This window comes from Scylla paramamosain, chromosome 6, assembly GCF_035594125.1.
Source record: "Scylla paramamosain isolate STU-SP2022 chromosome 6, ASM3559412v1, whole genome shotgun sequence".
Taxonomy (NCBI): Eukaryota; Metazoa; Arthropoda; class Malacostraca; order Decapoda; family Portunidae; genus Scylla; species Scylla paramamosain.
Genome location: NC_087156.1, coordinates 20,409,497 through 20,431,996, shown reverse-complemented (window position 1 = coordinate 20,431,996; position 22,500 = coordinate 20,409,497). Strand labels below are relative to the sequence as shown.

The 22,500-nt window shown below is 38.3% G+C and overlaps 1 long non-coding RNA gene across 2 annotated transcripts in view; it reads right to left on the bottom strand.

Moving 5' to 3' along the window:
• Window positions 1–22,500, bottom strand: part of LOC135101362 (uncharacterized) — a 382,194-nt gene that overhangs the window by 122,296 nt on the left and 237,398 nt on the right. For both annotated transcript variants that reach the window (XR_010269236.1, XR_010269237.1), the window contains one exon: window positions 16,509–16,545. This is a non-coding gene — a long non-coding RNA (uncharacterized LOC135101362). The remainder of the gene's footprint in view (window positions 1–16,508; window positions 16,546–22,500) is intronic.

The following is a 22,500-nucleotide window of genomic DNA, read 5'->3' as shown; positions in this document are numbered from 1 at the left end:
GATGATACCACCCTGCACTTTTCCACGTCTTTTCATAGACGTCCAACCCTTCAGGAGGTAAACATATCACGCAGGGAAGCCACAGAACGCCTGACTTCTGATCTTTCTAAAATTTCTGATTGGGGCAGAGCAAACTTGATATTGTTCAATGCCTCAAAAACTCAATTCCTCCATCTATCAACTCGACACAACCTTCCAGACAACTATCCCCTCTTCTTCAATGACACTCAACTGTCCCCCTCTTCTACACTGAACATCCTCGGTCTGTCCTTTACTTATAATCTGAACTGGAAACTTCACATCTCATCTCTAGCTAAAACAGCTTCTATGAAGTTAGGTGTTCTGAGACGTCTCCGCCAGTTTTTCTCATCCCCCCAGCTGCTAACTCTGTAAAACGGCCTTATCCGTCCATGTATGAAGTATGCTTCACATGTCTGGGGGGGGGTTCCACTCATACTGCTCTTCTAGACAGGGTGGAATCAAAAGCTTTTCGTCTCATCAACTCCTCTCCTCTAACTGACTGTCTTCAGCCTCTCTCTCACTGCCGCAATGTTGCATATCTAGCTGTCTTCTACCGCTATTTTCATGCTAACTGCTCTTCTGATCTTGCTAACTGCATGCCTCCCCTCCTTCCGCGGCCCTCGCTGCACAAGACTTTCTTCTTTCTCTCACCCCTATTCTGTCCACCTCTCTAACGCAAGAGTTAACCAGTATTCTCAATCATTCATCCCTCTCTCTGGTAAACTCTGGAACTCCCTGCCTGCTTCTGTATTTCCACCTTCCTATGACTTGAATTCCTTCAAGAGGGAGGTTTCAAGACATTTATTCATCAATTTTTGACCACTGCTTTGACCCTTTTTATAGGACTGGCATTTCAGTGGGCATTTTTTTTATTAGATTTTTGTTGCCCTTGGCCAGTGTCCTTCCTACATATAAAAAAAAAAAAAAAAAAAAAAAAAAAAAATATATATATATATATATATATATATATATATATATATATATATATATATATATATATATATATATATATATATATATATATATATATATCAAAAGGGTGTGTTTTTAGTGTCTTAATTCATTTTAACAATGAAATGTGGTAATTATCTACACACCACTCATGGCAAGTCTAAAGAATATTTCACATGCCTACAATGGTTCTCCTTTAAGTAAAAAAAAAAAAAACACATCCGTATTATCAGATAGAAATTTTGAGATTGAAAAATGTTTAACTTTTTTTTTAATTATGGTAAAAAAAAAAATTACGATTAAAAATTTTCTTAAATGATTACATATGATTAAACCATGAAAAGTAGAAGAAGAATATTGATATAAAAAGTATATATTAATCAAAAAGTGCTTTTTTAGTGTCTTAATTTGTTTTAAAAAAGAAATATGATTTTTATCTATGTACAACTCCTAAGAAATCTAAAGAATATTTTACATGTCAGATATTGTTCTTATTTAAGAAGAGAATATATCCCCATTATCAAATAGAAATTTAGAGACTGAAGATTTGTTAACTTTTTTTTTTTTTTTTTATAAGGTACGGGCCTGTATAAAAAGTAAATTTTCTACCATGAAAATTTTTCCCTTAAGATTACATGTGATTATATCATGAAAAGTAAAAGAAGGATATTGATATATAAAATATACATCAATAAAAAAAGGATGTTTTTTAGTATCTTAATTTCTTTTAAAAGTTAAATATCTTTATTATCTACAACCCACTCCTAAGAATTCCAAAGAATATTTTGCATGTCTACAATGTTTCTTCTTTAAGTGAAGAGTATATCCCTGTTATCAGATAGAAATCTTGCGATTGAAATTTTCTTCCCTTGATTAAAAATTTTCCTCTAAGATTACAGATGATTGTATCATGGAAAGTAAAAGTGTTTTTTTGTCCACGCACCACTCCTAAGAACTCGAAAATGATATTTTACACATCTACAGTGCTTTTATTTTGGGTATAATTTTTTTCTTTCTTCAGACATAATACATTTTTTATCACACATATTTCTATTTTTCTACCCCAGTAGCGGAGCGAGGAGGAGGAGGAGGAGAAGAAGATGTAGGATGAATGAGAAGAGGAAAGTGAACGATGCAAGAGAGAGAGAGAGAGAGAGAGAGAGAGAGAGAGAGAGAGAGAGAGAGAGAGAGAGAGAGAGAGAGAGAGAGAGAGAGAGAGAGAGAGAGAGAGAGAGAGAGAAAACGGAAAAACATGAGCAGAAAAGCAGACGTCATATTTTGCATTCCCCAAGGAATGCCGGCCGCTTGTATTTTCTCGGACATTTCCACCCAAGAATCGTATAATGTCCCCGTGGATGTTGTTTTTATGAGGAGCGAAGCTGGTGTGTCAGTGGCGTCGGCAATAATGAAGAGGACAAGCACAGAGTCAAGCAGGACCGACTGATGGACACAACAGGCACGACCTCGACTGGGAATATCAGAGAGAGAGAGAGAGAGAGAGAGAGAGAGAGAGAGAGAGAGAGAGAGAGAGAGAGAGAGAGAGAGAGAGAGAGAGAGGACGGGGGGGAAGGAATGGGAAGTTGAGGTCAATGAGAACCTGCTGTGGTAATAATATAACAAGTGGTGATGATGATGATGGTGGTGATGATGATGATGATGATGATGATGATGATGATGATGATGATGATGATGATGATGATGATGATGATGATGGTAACAATAATAATAATAATAATAGTAATAACAAAAACAACACAACAAGAACAACAACAACAATAATAATAGTAATAACAACAACAACAACAACAAGAACAAGAACAACAACAACAACAACAACAACAACAACAACGAAAACGAAAAAAAAAACTTTAAAATCTCACTTTGTTTCGCTTCGATCTTTTTTGCCCCTCCCAAGTTTTAGTAACGAAAGATAATTGACTTTACAACTCCTGCTGGTTTTCATATTTGCATCTCCTGCTCTCTCTACCTTTTTAGCACACAGGTGGGTGGGAGGACACGCACCTAACTGATAGTTACCTTTCACGGTGTATAACTTTGTTGTTCACTTACGTTGTCAGAGTGTGTGTGTGTGTGTGTGTGTGTGTGTGTGTGTGTGTGTGTGTGTGTGTGTCGTGAGGTGAACCACGGAATCAGTGAATGAGACGGAATTTGTTAGTTTGAATTTGAGTATATTTTTTTTGCTTCTTTTTCGTATTTTTTTTCTTTCTTTTAGTTCAGCCATTATTTATTTAATATATGTATGAGTACTACTTTGAAAGATTTGTAAAAGTGTTTTAGATTTTGATTATTCTTTTATAATTTCGTTTCTCCTTTTTTCTTTACATTATTATTTTTTCATGTATACGAGTGCTAGTTTGAAAGATATATATATATATATATATATATATATATATATATATATATATATATATATATATATATATATATATATATATATATATATATATATATATATATATATATATATATATATATATATATATATAGTTTGAATTTTAATATTTTTACAATTTTCTTTTTTCACGTCTAATATATATATATATATATATATATATATATATATATATATATATATATATATATATATATATATATATATATATATATATATATATATATATATATATATTAATTTCAACTATATGTAAAATCAGTTCGAATTTTAACACTTTTACGGTTTCCTTTTCCTTTTTTTTGTTTTCTTTGTCATTATTATTATCTTTTTAAATACATGAGTACTTCTTTGAAAAAAAAAAAATGTACATTTTCACTTGTACACAGTTATAAATACTCAATCATTTAAATATTTAAGTTTTCGCCTGAAAGAACTCTTAACCAAAAGTAAAGAGCCGACAAGACGCCATGAACTGTAACTGTACATTTCATACAGTTTACCTTCACCATGTTCCAGGTTCCCGTTTTCTGACTGACACTGATGAAACTGTAAAGGAAATATTGGATAGTGGTGCAAGTTTAATTCTAATCCAGTGTCATCGATTTGTAGCTTGGAGTTGCAGGCACTGTGAGGCTGACTTTAATCTTTGTAGACCAACAGATATACTAAAAACAAGTGTGACTCAGCAGAACTCTCCACTTTTCTCATCTCTGCATTGCGTTACGTGAACGTTTATGGACACATCTTGTGTTTACCTAGAAATTATAATCGTAAGAGGAATGTAAGTGGCAGAAATTACAGTGAAGTGAGTGATGGACTAATTTTACTTTTTGCCTAGAAATGAAAGCCGAAAAAAAAAAAATGATAAAAAGTTTGTAAAGAAAGAAAAGAAATATGGAACTGATCTTGTCACAACATAAAACCTCATATATTAAAGATGAATATAATCGGCAAAAATTAAGCACACACACACACACACACATAAAAAAAAAGTCTTTCTCTTTAGAAAGTAAAACAAAGGCATATTACATTATTGAAATTATAAAAAATGTAAGTAAATCATGTGTGCACAAGAAAATAAGCTCTTAAAATGAACATGAATAATAAAAAAAAGTAGAAAAGTATTAAAGTTGCAAGGAGGACTAGGAAGTGAAGTTTGTAGTGGTAAAAGAGAACAGAACAAGATCATAAGTGGTGTCGGTGGCGGTAACGTGTGTGTGTGTGTGTGTGTGTGTGTGTGTGTGTGTGTGTGTGTTTCCCCGGAGGTAATTCATTCACTTCATTCATTCATCACATTCACCACTCACATTGATTACCCTGCAGTCGTTAGTTACGCCCCATGGGTTTGTTCCACCACCACCACCACCACCACTACCACCACCACTACCACCACCACCACCACCACCACCACTTGCATCTCTTCCAGTACCAGCCATCACCGTTTCAGTTCCTAACATCACCACCACCCCTTTAATCATCACTACCATCACTCTCTCCATCGTGTTGTTGCTCATCATCACAACCATCCCATCACTACACCACCACCCATCACCACCACCATCACTGTCTGGTGCAGCACTAACTACTGTCACCACCCCTCTCATCATACCCCATCACCTCCATCACCACCACCACCACCGTCGTCGCTGTCATCACTACCACCACCATCCCTCCATGAAATAGCGAATGCAGTGGACATTGTTTGTTTTTGTCGATTTACTTATTTATTTATTCATCTATCTGTTTATTTACTTACTCATCTACCTAACTGTTATTCTTTTACATAATTACAGGATAAACCAGTTATTTTCAGGCACTTCTTAGACTCCCCTATCCAGACCTGTGACATTTGCCAAAGATCCTCGCACATTTTATATTCGATCTGACAATATGTATTTTTTACCTAGATGGTATTAAAGTTACGAGTTTTATTATTCCGTTTCTCCTCACATTGCGCAAGTAGCACTGGGAGGAGCCGGCTGCCTCTCTCCTTGCCTCTCCTCACTCCAAATAAGAGAAGAGTAAACAAAGCATCCTGCGTAGTGGAAGATCACTGGCTCACGCACGCGGCGCCGTAAGGGTTACTGTACAGTGCACGAGTCCTATTTTGTTAACCCGTATTGCACCGAACCCTTAGAACCTGTCGTGAAGCTTCCAGGAGATAGTGATTATTTTATATATACCCGCAAGTGAAAGGACAAGAGGCGGAGACGACCTGGATGTTATTAGAGCTATTCGAATTTAAAGAAACGTACGTACATGCTGCTGAGAAATGTACACTGTGTTGAAGATCTGTGTAGTCTTTCTAGTCTCCCTACGGCGACGCTGAGTGTTTATAGCGAAGAAAGAAAAACCGTAGGAGCGACGTTATGTAAAAAAAACAAAAACAAAAAAACAAAACAAAACAAAACATACTTCCAAATTGATATGAAAGCTGCAAAAACGTAAAACTGCAAGCGCGATTCAGAGAAATAGTTGAAATGCATTACAATTCATACAAAAATAAATAAAACATTATGAACAAAAGCATACTTAAAATCGTTATAAAATCTATATGACCGTGAAATTGCAAGGTTGATGAAGTAAAAGAGATTCGACATACATCATAATTGCGACGAGCAAAAAAAAAAAAAAAAAAAAAAACAGAAAACACCATTTAAAACGCAGATGTACACTGAAACCTAACAAACACACTTGGCGTAACTGCTTCGTATTCCCTCCTTTCATCCCTGTTTCATTTATCAATCTCTCCTCCTTTTTCTTTCCTTACTAGTCATCCAAGGCTTTGGGTGGTAACTAACTAGCGCGGTCCTTGCGTACTACCTAACTAACGAAACACAACTACATACAACAGCCGTCCTGTATGGTAATGTAAACAAACTTCTGGCCGTCAGCGAGGTCACAGCTCCACTCAGGTCAATACACCCATTCCCTGCCAGGTGAGCTAGAGTACAGGATGAAAGCAGAATATACCTGGAATTAAATGCTCTCAGATTCAATAAGCTATTCATCTTTAGTACTCAAGGCGTTATTACTAAGTTGGGACATCATTGAAATAACATGAGCGTTTTAATCTCGGGGCTACTAGGTTAGGTTTAGATTCGTTCATTTCATTAATTTCATGTCTGATGCCTTCATTGTATAGATAGCGATTCGGAAAAGTGCCAGATTTTGCCGAGAAATAGAGCCTGTTTCTGGAAAGAAGTTGCCTTAGGATATTTCCATAATCCCATATTCAGTATTTGTGAGAAAGTCGTGACGCTATTTTCTTTTTCTAACCAGCGCTGAAATATAAGTACTGACCATAATTCCAGAAAGCATCCAATGAACACATACTCTCACCCTTGGTTTTCTTTTGTGATTTTTCTTTCGCCTTTCCAAGAAATATGCATGATTTGCTTGCGTTTTTCCCTGACAGATCTTTTTCGCCACTTCAGAAAATGATTTCACATTTTTAAGTGTGCACAAGTGAAAATTTGTCACATCGAGAGAGAGAGAGAGAGAGAGAGAGAGAGAGAGAGAGAGAGAGAGAGAGAGAGAGAGAGAGAGAGAGCGAGAGAGAGAGCGAGAGAGAGAGAGAGAGAGAGAGAGAGAGAGAGAGAGAGAGAGAGAGAGAGAGAGAGAGAGAGGAGAGAGAGAGAGAGAGACCTAAGTAAAAATGTAAAAATATTTAATACGAAATGAAAAATTCAATGCCTACATAAAAATGCTAAAATAGAACATAAAACTACATACATAACACCGCGCACGCGCGCGCGCGCGCGCGTGTATGTCTGTCTGTGTGTGTGTGTGTGTGTGTGTGTGTGTGTGTGTGTGTGTGTGTGTGTGTGTGTGTGTGTGTGTGTGTGTGTGTGTGTGTGTGTGTGTGTGTTTCCCCAGTTGCTCCCCATATCGCCAAAGAGGAGTCTAGTCCACTGGGTGCACGGTAGCCAAGTCAGGCAGGAGCCCCAGACAAGCTGCCTGGGACTCCTGGACTTGACTGAACTACGCTGGGATGACGGTCGCGGCACACAAAAAGCCAAATGTGGTTAAAGTAAAATCTCATTATCTAATCACCAGTCCCATAAACAGATAAAAAATATTTAAGATACACACAATGTCTCTCCTATGATCTTGATCTTTCAGGATCTTGAAAAAAAAAAAAAAAAAATTCTGCGTTTGATAAAATTCTCTTTACCTAGAGAATTTCAGATCATGAAAAGCAGAAGAAAATACTCATATAGAAAGTTAATATCAATCAATAATGTGTGCAAAGCAAAGCAGGTGGAGGAGGATGAGGAAGGGACGTAGAAGGGAGCATAATAACCGGAGGAGGCGGAGAGAGAAAGTTGAGGAGGCGGAGGTGGAAGAAGAGGAGTACACGCAATTATGACAACAGCATCGACAATATAACGGAGGACAAGAGAGAAGAACATTAAGAGGATAAAAGAAGAAAAGAGAAGAACCATAAGAGGATAAAGGTAAGAAAAAAGAGCAGGAGAAGGAGGAGGAGGAGGAGGAGGAGGAGGAGGTGGAGGAGGAGGAGGAGGAGGAGGACAAAAAAAAAAAAAAAATAGAGAAGGTCGAAAATGACAGGATAAAGAGTTTAACATGTGAAGGCAGATGGCAGCAGAGGAGGAGGAGGAGGAGGAGGAGGAGGAGGAGGAGGAGGAGGAGGAGGAGGAGGAGGAGGAGGAGAAAGAGGACGAGAAGAAGCAACAGAGAAAAAGCAGGACGAGTAAAAATGAAGAAAAAGAAGAGAGAAAAATAAGTTGGAAGTCAAAGCAGGATTTTAGCTGACACGCGGAAAGTGACGGAACGGAAAAGGAAGATTAAGTGAGTGAAAGGAGTCAAAAATATGCAACTCCAAAGAGAGAGAGAGAGAGAGAGAGAGAGAGAGAGAGAGAGAGAGAGAGAGAGAGAGAGAGAGAGAGAGAGAGAGAGAGAGAGAGAGAGAGAGAGAATTAAAAGTAGTACACAAAGAAAGAAGAACTATCTGCAGAGTGAACATAGACAATTATAACCCTTTTAATTCCTTGTCACACTAAGGAGATTCTGTCTCAACTTTCATCTCCCAGACACAAGGAGATTTTCTCAGACGGCTGCTTAATATCTTTCCTTTCTCTCAATCTCCCCCCCCCAAAAAAAAAAAAGAGGAAAAAACTCTTAAGCCCTTCGTCCCTTCGTCCTCCCCCAGTTTCAACATCACGTAAATTCAAGAATAATAATAATGTTTATTTATTTATTTATTTATTTAATTTTTTACCGACTGTCTCTCGTACTTTGTTTATATTCAAGAATAATATGAATATTTTTTTCTGGCAATCTTTCACACTGATGCTTATTGTTTTATTATATATATATATTATATATATATATATATATATATATATATATATATATATATATATATATATATATATATATATATATATATATATATATATATATATATATATATATATATATATATATATATAATTTCTCCTCTTTTTTTATGTCTCTTTCCTAACCTTCTGATCTCTCTTTTTATTTATTTATTTATTTTTTTATTATTTAGTGTTGTGGCGATAATGATGTTTTGTATTCTCCCTTGTTATTGTATATCTGATCTTCATTATTTCAAAGAGTAAATGAAACTGACAAATATAAATACGTGAATAAATAAAATGAAATAATACGCAAAACATTTATTTCCTCTTTTTAAATCCATTTCTATCATCCCGTCTCTCTCTCTCTCTCTCTCTCTCTCTCTCTCTCTCTCTCTCTCTCTCTCTCTCTCTCTCTCTCTCTCTCTCTCTCTCTCTCTCTCTCGCATATTAATTTCATCGTTGATATGACTCTTATTGCTTCTCTATCTTCCATTATTGCATTAAAAATAGATACAGGACAACGATACATATTTTCCATTGCTTTAGAACAATTACGAGTTAAAAGGTTGATTTAATACGAGTGGTTACAACAATGTTAGGAAACTCACGTGACCTTTAGAGCACTTATGGGTTAACACCGGATTGAAACACAAAAACAAAAGATTCGTTAATGAAAGTGGTTGCGACAGTGTTAAAGAAAAAAAAAAAATCTTACTTAATGGACGCACTGACTACATGAAAAAGTAAAAGATATAATGTACGTGGTTGCAGCGATGTTGGAAAATAAGTCACGCACATTTTACAACAATTACAAGTTACGAATGGACTGGAACACAAGGACAGAAGTTGGTGCAATATACGTGGTTACAGTACTGGTAAAGAAAAATCATATAACGTACTTAATAAACACACATAAGAACATAAGAACATAAGAAATAAGGGAAGCTGCAAGAAGCGACCAGGCTTACACGTGGCAGTCCCTGTATGAAACACACCTACCTATTTCCATCTACTATCCCCATCCATAAACTTGTCTAATCTTCTCTTACAGCTCTCTAGTGTCCTAGCACTAACTACATGATTACTGACTCCGTTCCACTCATCTACCACTCTATTTGAGAACCAATTTTTTCCTATCTCCTTCCTAAACCTAAATTTTTCAAGCTTGAATCCGTTATTTCTTGTTCTACCCTGGTTGCTGATCCTAAGAATTTTGCTTACATCTCCCTTGTTATAACCCTTATACCACTTAAAGACTTCTATCAGGTCCCCTCTTAACCTACGTCTCTCTAAAGAATGTAAATTTAACAGCTTCAACCTCGCCTCGTAAGGGATACTCCTCATCCCCTGTATCCTTTTAGTCATTCTCCTCTGGACTGATTCTAATAGACCTATATCTTTCCTGTAATGTGGGGACCAGAACTGCACCGCGTAGTCTAGATGAGGTCTGACCAGCGCCAAGTATAACTTTAATATTACTTCCGGCCTTCTACTTTTAACACTCCTAAAAATGAATCCTAGTACCCTATTTGCCTTGTTTCTGGCTTCTATGCATTGTTTCCCTAGACGGAGTTCAGAGCTAACTATAACTCCTAAATCTTTCTCGTACCCTGTACCTACCAGAGTTTGGTTGTCTAATGTGTACCTATTGTGTTGGTTTCCTCTACCTACGCTAAGCACTTTGCATTTATTGATATTGAATTGCATTTGTCATCTATCCGTCCATTCATTCATTCTATCTAAATCTGCCTGCAAGGCGATGGCATCCGATTCTGACCTAATTAATCTACCTATCTTTGTGTCATCCGCAAATTTACTAACATCACTACTAATTCCACTATCCAAGTCATTGATATACATTAGAAATAATAATGGCCCTAATACTGATCCCTGTGGCACCCCACTAATTACATGACCCCACTCGGATTTCGAGCCGTTTATTACCACTCTTTGTCGCCTGTCACTAAGCCATGACCCTATCCAGCCTAACACCTTCCCATCTATCCCGTGTGCCCTAATCTTTCTCAGGAGCCTTTGATGGGGTACCTTGTCAAATGCTTTACTAAAGTCCAGATATAAAATATCATAACTATCACCATTATCTACTGCCTCGTACACCTTACTGTAAAAACTTAACAAGTTTGTCAGGCAAGACTTCCCCTTCGTGAAGCCATGCTGTGACTGATTTATCAAGTTATGTTTGTCTAAATGTTCCCTAATGTTCCTCGCTATTATTGACTCTAACATTTTACCTACAACTGAAGTTAAGCTGACAGGTCTATAATTAGACGCTAAAGTTTTATCTCCTTTCTTAAAGATGGGTACTACATTAGCCTGCCTCCACATTACTGGTACCTCACCCGACTCCAGTGATTTCCTAAAGACAGAAACTAACGGCTCACTAATAATCTCTCTACATTCCTTAAGTACTCTGGGGTATATTTCATCAGGTCCTGGTGACTTGAACTTTTTTAGCCTATCTATCTCCTGTTCCACTATCTCCCCAGTTATGGAAATATCTGTCAGCTTCTCCTTCTCATCTGCTTTAAACACCTGTTCACTATCTGGCATATCCTGCATGTTTTCCTGGGTGAAGACAGTTAAAAATAATCATTCAGAAGTTTACTAATCTCCTCCCCAGAACTAACCAGCTCCCCATCTGCTGCCTTTAATGGACCTACAGTATCCTTATTCTTCGTCCTGTATACCTGATAAAATCCCTTGGGGTCCGTCTTCGCCTGGCTGGCTATCTTTGATTCATAATTGTCCTTAGCTTTCCTCGTTAACTTCCTGACTGTTCTAACTAATTCATTACATTGTGTCCTTAAAACTTCTTCACCTGCCCTTAATCTCCTATATATACTTCTCTTACGCCCTATATAATGCTTTAACCTAGCAGTCATCCATTTAGATTTTAGGGTCATTTTTTTGTGATCTTATTGTTCTATACGGGATATTTGCTAACTGACCTGTATGAACTTTATCTACGAAATATTTATACAATTCATCTACATTTACTTCACCTAGTCCCCTCATCTCGTCCCCTACCATCCTCTCCACTCCCTCATCTACTCGCCTCGACCTCACCCTCTCTCATTTCAGCATGACCTGACATTCCAACATACTCACACCTAGCTCCCCCTTTCCTCTTTCCTCCTCCCTTCCGGACACATCTTCCCTCCTCTTGTCCTACACCCTCACGCCTCACCTCACCTCTCTCATCCTGCCTTATCTCTCTGAACTCCGTCCCTGACCTGACCTCACCCTGCATCCTTTGACAGTCCACTCCTTGGAGGTACCTTTTTAATTCTTCAAAATTTGCTCTCCTAAAGTCAGGTATTTTACTAGTGTTTTTGTTTCTAACTGTTTCTTCCCATTCTAAATTGTACCTAATTTCCCTATGGTCACTGTTACCTAGCTGTCCTCCAACCTCTACCTGCGTGACTGCTTCCTCCCTGCTAGTAAGAATTAAATCTAGAATATTATTCCCCCTTGTGGGTTCTACGACTACCTGTTTTAAAAAATTATCCTGAATTACCTTAAGAAATTCCTCTGCTTCCTTATTACCCACCATCAGACTCCAGTCGATATTCCTAAAATTAAAATCTCCTACCACACATACCTGCCTGTACCTGCCTGCTCTATTTAATTCCTGCCACAGTGAGGTGTTAATTTCCTCTGTACTGGTCGGTGGTCTGTAAACTACCCCTAGTACTACTGACTGCGAACCTTCCGACTGCCTGAGAACAAAAATGGTATTACCTATTACTTTAGAAAACCCGTGACTGCTACTTGGTCCATCTCTCCCTAATTAGAGACGTCGCAGTGAGGCTGGTAGATACCTATCAGCGCCAGCATTTTTAATTGTCTCTGATTTCGTGGGGCAAAGGGGTGACTTAGCTAAATTTGAAATCGATGTGCAGGAAAAGTACAGCATGTATTGCTGCACAAGTGTATCTAAAATTAAAAACATAACCCTTAATATTAATATTCATACTTACTGGTGTATGATAAGGCTTTGTTAATTGAATTATAAGATAAAACTAAAAATAGGTAATGAATTTTTTTTTAAGTAAGTATAAACAGTAAAAATAAAAGGATGTTGACTTCGGCTTGTGCATTTTATCTGGGAATGTTGAAAAATATCAGATATCACTGACACGTCCTGTATATGAAAGTAATCAGTGAAATAAAAAAAGAACAGCACCGCTGGCGGACGTACGACGTACTTATCTTGATCATGATTCTTCAGTTAAAGAAAGCGCCGCGCGCCGTTAGGGAGTGTAAAGTGTAAACAATAGCCTCTCAGTTCTGCCGATACAAAGGCCTTTACTTTGCTTTACTATATCCAGAATAGGGTATAGCTCGTTCTTTCAGGAATTTTCTTAATTCCGCTGTAGTCCATGATTGTGGCGGTGATGTATCCATTGTGCAGGGTAGTCGAGTGTCTGTGTTTTGGTTTGCTCGCTGCCCAAGTACCCGAGGATAGTGATCGTACCGCAAAAAATAAAGTCTCTGATACAAAATTATATTTTCTTTACATTAAACGGATTTGCCTGTTGTTTAGTACATGAAAATGCAAGTATATATTAGTATACTTCCATTGAGGTCAGTAGAAAATTGCAGATTGCCTGCCTTGATACACTTATAGGCTCTTTTAAGAATATTATCTGAAATTATGAATAGAGGCTCAAACAATGTCATGTGCTGTCAGTTATCACGAAATTAATTGACTTAAAATTCAGATGCATTACTGTGCAACGATACACCTTTGTAAGCTTGTAAAACCTTGCCCCAAAAAGTATTTATTTTCCGGCGAGAATTAAAAATTCTGGCGCTATCTGGTATCAAAACGCTCACTGCGACGTCTCTAATTAATAATCACTGGGATATCTTTACTTGTTCTACAGCCAGCTCCAATTTTTAAACCGGGTAAAAATTGTAAAATTTATTCTTTCAATCGCCTTCTTTTTTGTAAATGCTTATAAAGATTTCATGCATTACTTCTGACGCTGTTAATTGATTCGTATAGCAATGAACGGGTTAAAAAGTTGATATACTGGAAATGGTTACAATAATGTTAAACAAAACCGTGTAACTTACCTAATAAATACACTGACCGCCTGAGGACAAAAATGGTATTAAGGTCACTGATGTGCATTTCCTATTGCTTTAGAGTTAATAAAAATGTTGGTTCAGTGTGCGTGTTTACAATTTCATAATTTCACCTCACTTTCTTAATTCACTCATTGGCCGCTTGTCCTTTCCTCCTGAGGCAGCGGCGGAAAACTCGTCACTTGTTTGATCTAACGTGACAGACAGAGGACAGAAGCAAACCGTGTCGAGAAAATAGCGAACTAGACACAAAAGAAAATAAAAATAGAAAAAATGTTTCTACCTTTCCCAGAACCCACGATGTCATTGGCTTACTTGTTTTTCTTTCTTTTCTTTATTTGTTTGTTCTCCTTTCCCTTCCTTGTTTACTTCTCTGGCTCATTTTCTTTCGGCTTGCTGTGTCCCGACTCTCAATGTTGCCTTCCTTCCTCCGTGAAGCGTCAAATATTTGTCTCACATTTCCAAAGCTTCGAAACTTTGCTCCTTTCCCTTCTAGAGCTTCCATCTTTTATTTACTCTTTTTTTTCTTTTCCCCCTTTTTTTTGCTTTCCTTTACCTTTTACCTGTTTCGAAGTCTAAGCCTTTTTTTTTTATATCATACTTTCCTCTGAGCTTTATTTTTCTTGCAATGAGTAGTTCTAAAACTTTGGCCTTCCATTTACTCTCTCTCTCTCTCTCTCTCTCTCTCCCTCTCTCTCTCTCTCTCTCTCTCTCTCTCTCTCTCTCTCTCTCTCTCTCTCTCTCTCTCTCTCTCTCAGCCGTGCACACTTTCTTCGCCAGGTGAACTTTGTGGGTGGCTGGCCGCTAATTAATTCATGATTAAAGGCTTTACCTGGCCTCAGACAGGATAGAAGAAATAAACCACCGGAAAGAGAAGGAGGAGGAGGAAGAGGAGGAGGAGGAGGAGGAGGAAGAGAAGAACAAGAAGGATAAGGAGAAGAACAAGAACAACAAGAACAAAAGAACAAGAAAAAGAACAAGGACAAAAATAGTTGAAGCGGGAAGAAGAGGAGGAAGGAGGAAGGGTAACAGGAGGAATACAAGGAGGAAGAAGGGAAGGAAAATGGGAAGGAGGAAGGAAGGAAAAAAAGGCAGAGGAGTAGAAGACGGAGAAGGTGGTAGAATGAGAGTGAGTGGATAAATAAAAGAAGAGAGAAAGAAAGAAAGAAAGAATGAGTAGGCTGCAGCAAACAGCGAAGACGGTAAAGACCAAGAGAATGAATAAACACGAAGAAATTAAAAAAAAAAAGAAGACAAGGAGAATAGCAAAGGAATGAATGGTAAGACGCAAAAATAGTAAGAAAAGGAAACGGTAACCCCAAAAAAAAAATAATAATGGATGGGTGGATAAGAAAACATAAAGAAGATAACCGAAAAGAAAGAAAAAGAAAGAAAAAAAAAGAGAAGGATGGAAGGGAACTAATGCAGGACAGAAGTTTAAAAGGAATGCACACAAAGAAAGGGAGGAGAGAGAGAGAGAGAGAGAGAGAGAGAGAGAGAGAGAGAGAGAGAGAGAGAGAGAGAGAGAGAGAGAGAGAGAGAGAGAGAGAGAGAGAGAGAGAGAATAGCAAGAGGTTCTTCATATTTTAGACCTTTGAAGTGACTTGATTAATGAAGATAAATTGACGTTCTTGTCAATATTTACCAAGCACTGTGTTCGAGAGAGAGAGAGAGAGAGAGAGAGAGAGAGAGAGAGAGAGAGAGAGAGAGAGAGAGAGAGAGAGAGAGAGAGAGAGAGAGAGAGAGAGAGAGAGAGAGAGAGAGAGAGAATGAATAAATTATACAGTAAAAAAAAAAAAAATGAGGAAGGGGAAGGGAAGAAGAGCCAGCTAATGTGATAGGAAGGGATAAAGAAGCAATTAAATAAAACAGAGGAAGTAAAGAAGAAAAAGCAATTAATAGAAACACTTCTTCTCACTTATGGAAAATGGTATTAGTGGGGAACAAAGAAAAGAAGGGGATTAATGCAATGATAACAGTAGTAGTAGTAGTAGTAGTAGTAGTAGTAGTAGTAGTAGTAATAGTAGTAGTAGTAGTAGTAGTAGTTGTAGTAGTAGTAGTAATAATGTAATAATAATGATGGTAATGATAACAACAACAATAACAAGAATAATAAAAAAAGAATTATAAATGTTGCGTATTAAACATTCATACTGACTTCACGACGCATGAGACAGACTTATGATAAAATGAATTAATACGAACTCAGAAAGCATACACATACATAAGAAATATACTCGTATATATGAAATCAAACATGCATACAAACATACACACCAAGAAAACAGTTATCCCACAATGCTTATTCGGATTTTGTATATATAAAATAAATAAATAAATAAATAAATAAATAAACGTCAGTGTTATATTCTAGTTATGTAGAGATAAAAAAATAGTAGAAACTTTACTTATACTTCTCAGGAAAGATAAATAAATCAATAAATAGACACAAAAATAGAGAATAAGAGTTAGACAGACAAGTAGATAGATGCAAACAGATAAACAGATAAAGAAAAACAAAGAGAAAAGAAAAAAAAGATAAATCTGTCACCCCTATACATACACAAACACAAAATATACAGTACTTTAAACAATTTCACTGCTAAACCATTTCTTCCCCATAATCCATACAACTTATTCCCTTTAACACTCACGTATTCTTGTACTGCAAACTTGAACACACTCGTAGTCCTGTCAAAGAAAAAGCCAGAAATTAACATCTCATTCTCTCTCTTTTCTACAGTGTTACCTTAAAAATATCAATTCATCACACTGGTCTGAATGTTAAAAAAAAAAAAAAGACTGAAGATTGCAATAAAAGACTTAAAGATTTCTAGCCTCCCTATAAAAGAAAGTGAAAAAAAAATATATATATACATAAATAAAAGTTCCTTCACTCTCCAAAGGTAAGTGTGCTGTGATTGGCTCAAAAAACTTTCTCTCAATGGCGGTATTATAATGGCAGGAGGTAAATATAGAGGGAAGTAATGGTTGCTGGCAGTGGTGGTGTTATTTACTGCCTCTGCCATCACTTCCCCACGCCTCATTGCGTCTTGTTCATTCTGGTCTGGTTATGTTCGCCTCTAAATCGTCCAGAAGCCAGGGATGGGGAGTCGCGGTGTGTTGTGTGAAGGCTGGTAGTATTTGGGTTTTCATTTTTATTTCTTCTCTGTGTTCGGTAGTGGTGGTGGTGACGATGATGATAATAATGATCGGGGAGAACTACTACTACTACTACTACTACTACTACTACTACTACTACTACTACAATTACTACTACTACTACTATTACTATTACTGCTCGAGTTGCTTGATGACACATGTTTGTTGCAGTGTGTCTTGTATATGCATCACTTTATATTACTGTGATTTTTGCTGTATTCTAAGTTTTCTTTTATAATTGAAGATACTTATATACGGTTACTGTTAGGTGATAGGTTAGGTGACTAAAGAACTGTACCTAGAAATAATTGCATTGTATTATATTCTTCTACTACTACTACTACTACTACTACTACTACTACTACTACTACTATTACCAACATATAATCCTAACTCAACTAAAATCACATACCAGACACTTGTATCATTCTCTCTCACACACTGAAATCATAGCCCAGTTTCTCTTCCTTTTTACTTCCCTCGCATTCCATGCCAAAGAAAACGGTCTGTGCTGAACCTGATGGGGAAATCAATACGTTTTTGTACTTTTGATGAATGCAAAGACCAAATGAGTCCTTCGGCATTAGCAGTTTGTAATATATAAGGAAGAAAGTGAATTAAGCCTTTTTACTCCACAAAGAAGTTTCCAGAGAGAGAGAGAGAGAGAGAGAGAGAGAGAGAGAGAGAGAGAGAGAGAGAGAGAGAGAGAGAGAGAGAGAGAGAGAGAGAGAGAGAGAGAGAGAGAGAGAGATAAAAAGGGAGGGACATCATGGATTTCTAAAGTTTCCCAGAGAGTTTTATTGGATGTGTCAGTGGCGACGAGACTGGGAGAGGTGGGAAAAGGGAGGAGGAGGAGGAAGAGGAGGAGGAGGAGGAGGAGGAGGAGGAGGAGGAGGAGGAGGAGGAGGGAGAAGGGATGAAGTGGGGATAACGGTGGATAGGGAGAGAAGGACGAGGTGGAAAGTGGAGAGTGAAGGTACGGAGAAGGAGGAAGAGGAGAAAGAGGAGGAGCAGGAGGAGGAAGATGAGGACTAGTGAACATCTGTAAAACCTTGTTAGTCTGAATTACACGATTTTAATAACTGGGACACTAAAATCCCCAGGAGATACACCAAACATGTAGACAGTCACAGGAAACAGGTAAGGCAGAATCGTTACAGTAAATATTTGCATCGGTCAGGAATCATACAAAGGTTGATATAAAGGAAGGCAGGGGGAAAATCATTAGTTCACACAGATGGGCAAAGAGGAGGCAGTAGACATCTGCCAAAACGATAATTACTCTCAGTGAGGTCTAAAGCACTGTTCAGGGGGGTGCTGTGAACTTATCATTAAACCCAACTGTGACCTCACTGAACGTTTCCCTTTGTGTCTCACAACACAAGGGGGCAGTCACAGCCTACCCTCTAAAGACAAACTCTCTTCCTCCACACAAAACTACAAGCACCTAATAACACACACACTCTTCATTCAAAAATTTCAAAATCATCATGGCGACTCCTACACCAGCCTCGGAGTCCCCATCTGGGGAGGGGATAATAAATGTCCCCAGGTCAGACTGCCTTTCTGTCGACGACCCTAAGTGTCTTGACACCCACCTCAACTTTTTCTTCATTAACTTCTGCAACATTCATAAGAACATAAGAACATAAGAAATAAGGGAAGCTGCAAGAAGCGACTAGGCTTACACGTGGCAGTCCCTGTATGAAATATACCTACCTACTTCCATCTATTATCTCCATCCATAAACCTGTCTAATCTTCTCTTAAAGCTCTCCAATGTCCTAGCACTAACAACATGATTACTGAGTCCGTTCCACTCATCTACCACTCTATTTGAGAACCAGTTTTTTCCTATCTCCTTCCTAAACCTAAATTTTTTAAGCTTGAACCCGTTATTTCTTGTTCTACCCTGGTTGCTGATCCTAAGAATTTTGCCTACATCCCCCTTGTTATAACCCTTATACCACTTAAAGACTTCTATCAGGTCCCCTCTTAACCTACGTCTTTCTAAAGAATATAAATTTAACAACTATTCGCGGTCTAAGATTTTTCAATCTATAGAACACCACCTCTCCTCTTCTAAACCTCATCTTCTGTTCCTCACTGAAACTCAGGTGTTTGAGGCAACTGACAGTAGCCCCTTTTCTGTTCCCTCCTACTTTCTCTATCCTCATTATCGATCCAAAGTTGGATGTTGCGTTTATGTGCACAATGACTTAACCTGCTCTCGTGCCCACGCTCTTGAATCTTCTGAGTTTTCCACCATCTGGCTACGACTACAGAGTCACTCTCAAACTAAATTTATCTGTGCTGTATACCTCTCACCTAACTCCTCTGACTATAAGAAATTCTTTGACAACTTAACTTCCAAAGTGGAGCACATTCTGACCCTCTTCCCTTTGCAGAGATCTCCATTCTTGGAGACTTCAATGTTCACCACCAGCTTTGGCTTTCCTCTCCCTTCACTGACCATCCTGGTGAACTAGCCTTCAACTTTGCTATCCTCCACGACCTAGAGCAATTGGTGCAACACCTTACTCGTATTCCTGACCGTCTTGGAGATACGCCCAACATTCTTGACCTTTTCCTGACCTCTAATCTTTCTGCTTATGCTATCACCCTTTCTTCTCCATTGGGCTCCTCCGATCCCAATCTCATCTCTGTATCTTGTCCTATCGCTCCAATCCCTCCTCAGGATCCCCTTAAGCGAAGGTGCCTCTGGCGTTTTGCCTCTGCTAGTTGCGGGGACTTGAAGAGGTATTTTGCTGATTTTCCTTGGAATGACTACTGCTTCCGTGTCAGAGACCCGTCTTTGTGTGCTGAGCGCATAACAGAGGTGATAGTGTCTGGCATGGAGGCGTACATTCCTCACTCTTTTTCTCGACCTAAACCTTCCAAACCTTGGTTTAACACAGCTTGTTTTCGTGCTATACATGATAGAAAGGTGGCCCACAAAAGGTACTTAAGAATTCCAACACCAGAATCTCATGCCCTTTATATTTCTGCCCGGAACCATGCCAAGTCTGTTCTCCAACTAGCCAAAAACTCCTTCATTAACAGAAAGTGTCAAAACCTTTCAAGATCTAACTCCCCTCGTGACTTCTAGCATCTAGCCAAAAATATATCCAATAAGTTTGCTTCTTCTTCTTTCTCTCCTTTATTTCAACCAGATGGCACCACTGCTATCACATCTATTTCTAAAGCTGAACTCTTTGCTCAAACCTTTGCTAAAAACGCTACCTTGGACGATTCTGGGCTTGTTCCTCCCTCTCCTCCACCCTCTGACTACTTCATGCTACCTATTAAAATTCTTCGCAATGATGTTTTCCATGCCCTCGCTGGCCTAAACCCTCGGAAGGCTTATGGACCTGATGGGGACCCTCCTATTGTTCTCCGAAACTGTGCCTCCGTGCTTGCACCTTGCCTAGTCAAACTCTTTCAGCTCTGTCTGTCAACATTTACCTTTCCTTCTTGCTGGAAGTTTACCTACATTCAGCCTGTTCCTAAAAAGGATGACCGTTCTAATCCCTCAAACTACCGTCCTATTGCTTTAGTTTCCTGCCTATCTAAAGTTTTTGAATCTATCCTCAACAGGAAGATTCTTAAACATCTATCACTTCACAACCTTCTATCTGATCGCCAGTATGTATTCCGTCAAGGCCGCTCTACTGGTGATCTTCTGGCTTTCCTTATTGAGTCTTGGTCATCCACTTTTAGAGATTTTGGTGAAACCTTTGCTGTTGCCTTGGACATATCAAAAGCTTTTGATAGAGTCTGGCACAAAGCTTTGATTTCCAAACTACCCTCCTACGGCTTCTATCCTTCTCTCTGTAACTTCATCTCAAGTTTCCTTTCTGACCGTTCTATTGCTGCTGTGGTAGACGGTCACTGTACTTTTCCTAAATCTATTAGCAGTGGTGTTCCTCAGGGTTCTGTCCTGTCACCGACTCTCTCCTTATTATTCATTAATGATCTTCTAAACCAAACTTCTTGTCCTATCCACTCCTACGCTGATGATACCACCCTGCACTTTTCCACGTCTTTTCTTAGACATCCAACCCTTCAGGAAGTAAACATTTCACGCAGGGAAGCCACAGAACGCCTGACTTCTGATCTTTCTAAAATTTCTGATTGGGGCAGAGCAAACTTGGTATTGTTGAATGCCTCAAAAACTCAATTCCTCCATCTATTAACTCGACACAACCTTCCAGACAACTATCCCTTCTTCTTCAATGACACTCAACTGTACCCTCTCTTCTATACTGAACATCCTCGGTCTGTCCTTTACTTATAATCTGAACTGGAAACTTCACATCTCATCTCTAGCTAAAACAGCTTCTATGAAGTTAGGTGTTCTGAGACGTCTCCGCCAGTTTTTCTCATCCCCCCAGCTGCTGACTCTGTGCAAGGGCCTTATCCGTCCATGTATGGAGTATGCTTCACATGTCTGGGAGGGTTCCACTCATACTGCTCTTCTAGACAGGGTGGAATGAAAAGTTTTTCGTCTCATCAACTCCTCTCCTCTAACTGACTGTCTTCAGCCTCTCTCTCATCGCCGCAATGTTGCATCTTTAGCTGTCTTCTACCGCTATTTTCATGCTAACTGCTCTTCTGATCTTGTTATCTGCATGCCTCCCCTCCTCCCGCGGCTTCGCTGCACAAGACTTTCTTCTTTCTCTCACCCATATAATGTCCACCTCTCTAACTCAAGAGTTAACTAGTATTCTCAATCATTCATCCCTTTCTCTGGTAAACTCTGGAACTCCCAGCCTGCTTCTATATTTCCACCTTCCTATGATTTGAATTCCTTCAAGAGGGAGGTTTCAAGACACTTATCCTTTAATTTTTGACTACCGCTTTGGACCCTTCTATGCCCCGGCATTTTTTTTTTATTGTATTTTTGTTGCCCTTGGTCAGTGTCCCTCCTACATATAAAAAAAAAAAAATGTATTGCTGGAATATATCTAGCAACTGTTGAAGAATGTGAGATAGGAGAGATAATTTTGGGAGAGAATTGGATATGTTTGCTAATGGGAGTGATGGTTTTTACTTGTCTTGTGTATAGTTTTTTGTGTTGTAAAGTTGAAAAAGTGAAAAAAAGAAATAAACAGATAATTAAACTAAAATAAACTAACTAAATAAAGCCAACACACACTGCCGCAGATTCCTCTCCAGAATATAAATGAAAAAAGCAAGTAAAATACAAGCGAAGAACCAAAACAGTTGGCCAGTTTAGTGTCTGAGGTGTCTTGATACTCCTCTTTTGAAGCAGTATTATAGGACTAACGATTTCTTTTATTGTAGTCCTCTGATATTCTTAAGTTCTATGATAAATGTGTGGGCTTTTCATAAGAAGAATAGTGTCGTATGATATTTTTCAACTGCGCGAGAACACCAATCAATACATCAATTCCATGAAACAATATTGTGCTCACATTTCAGATCAAGGCCAGGGTTGGAATATACGTCTTTAATGTGACGT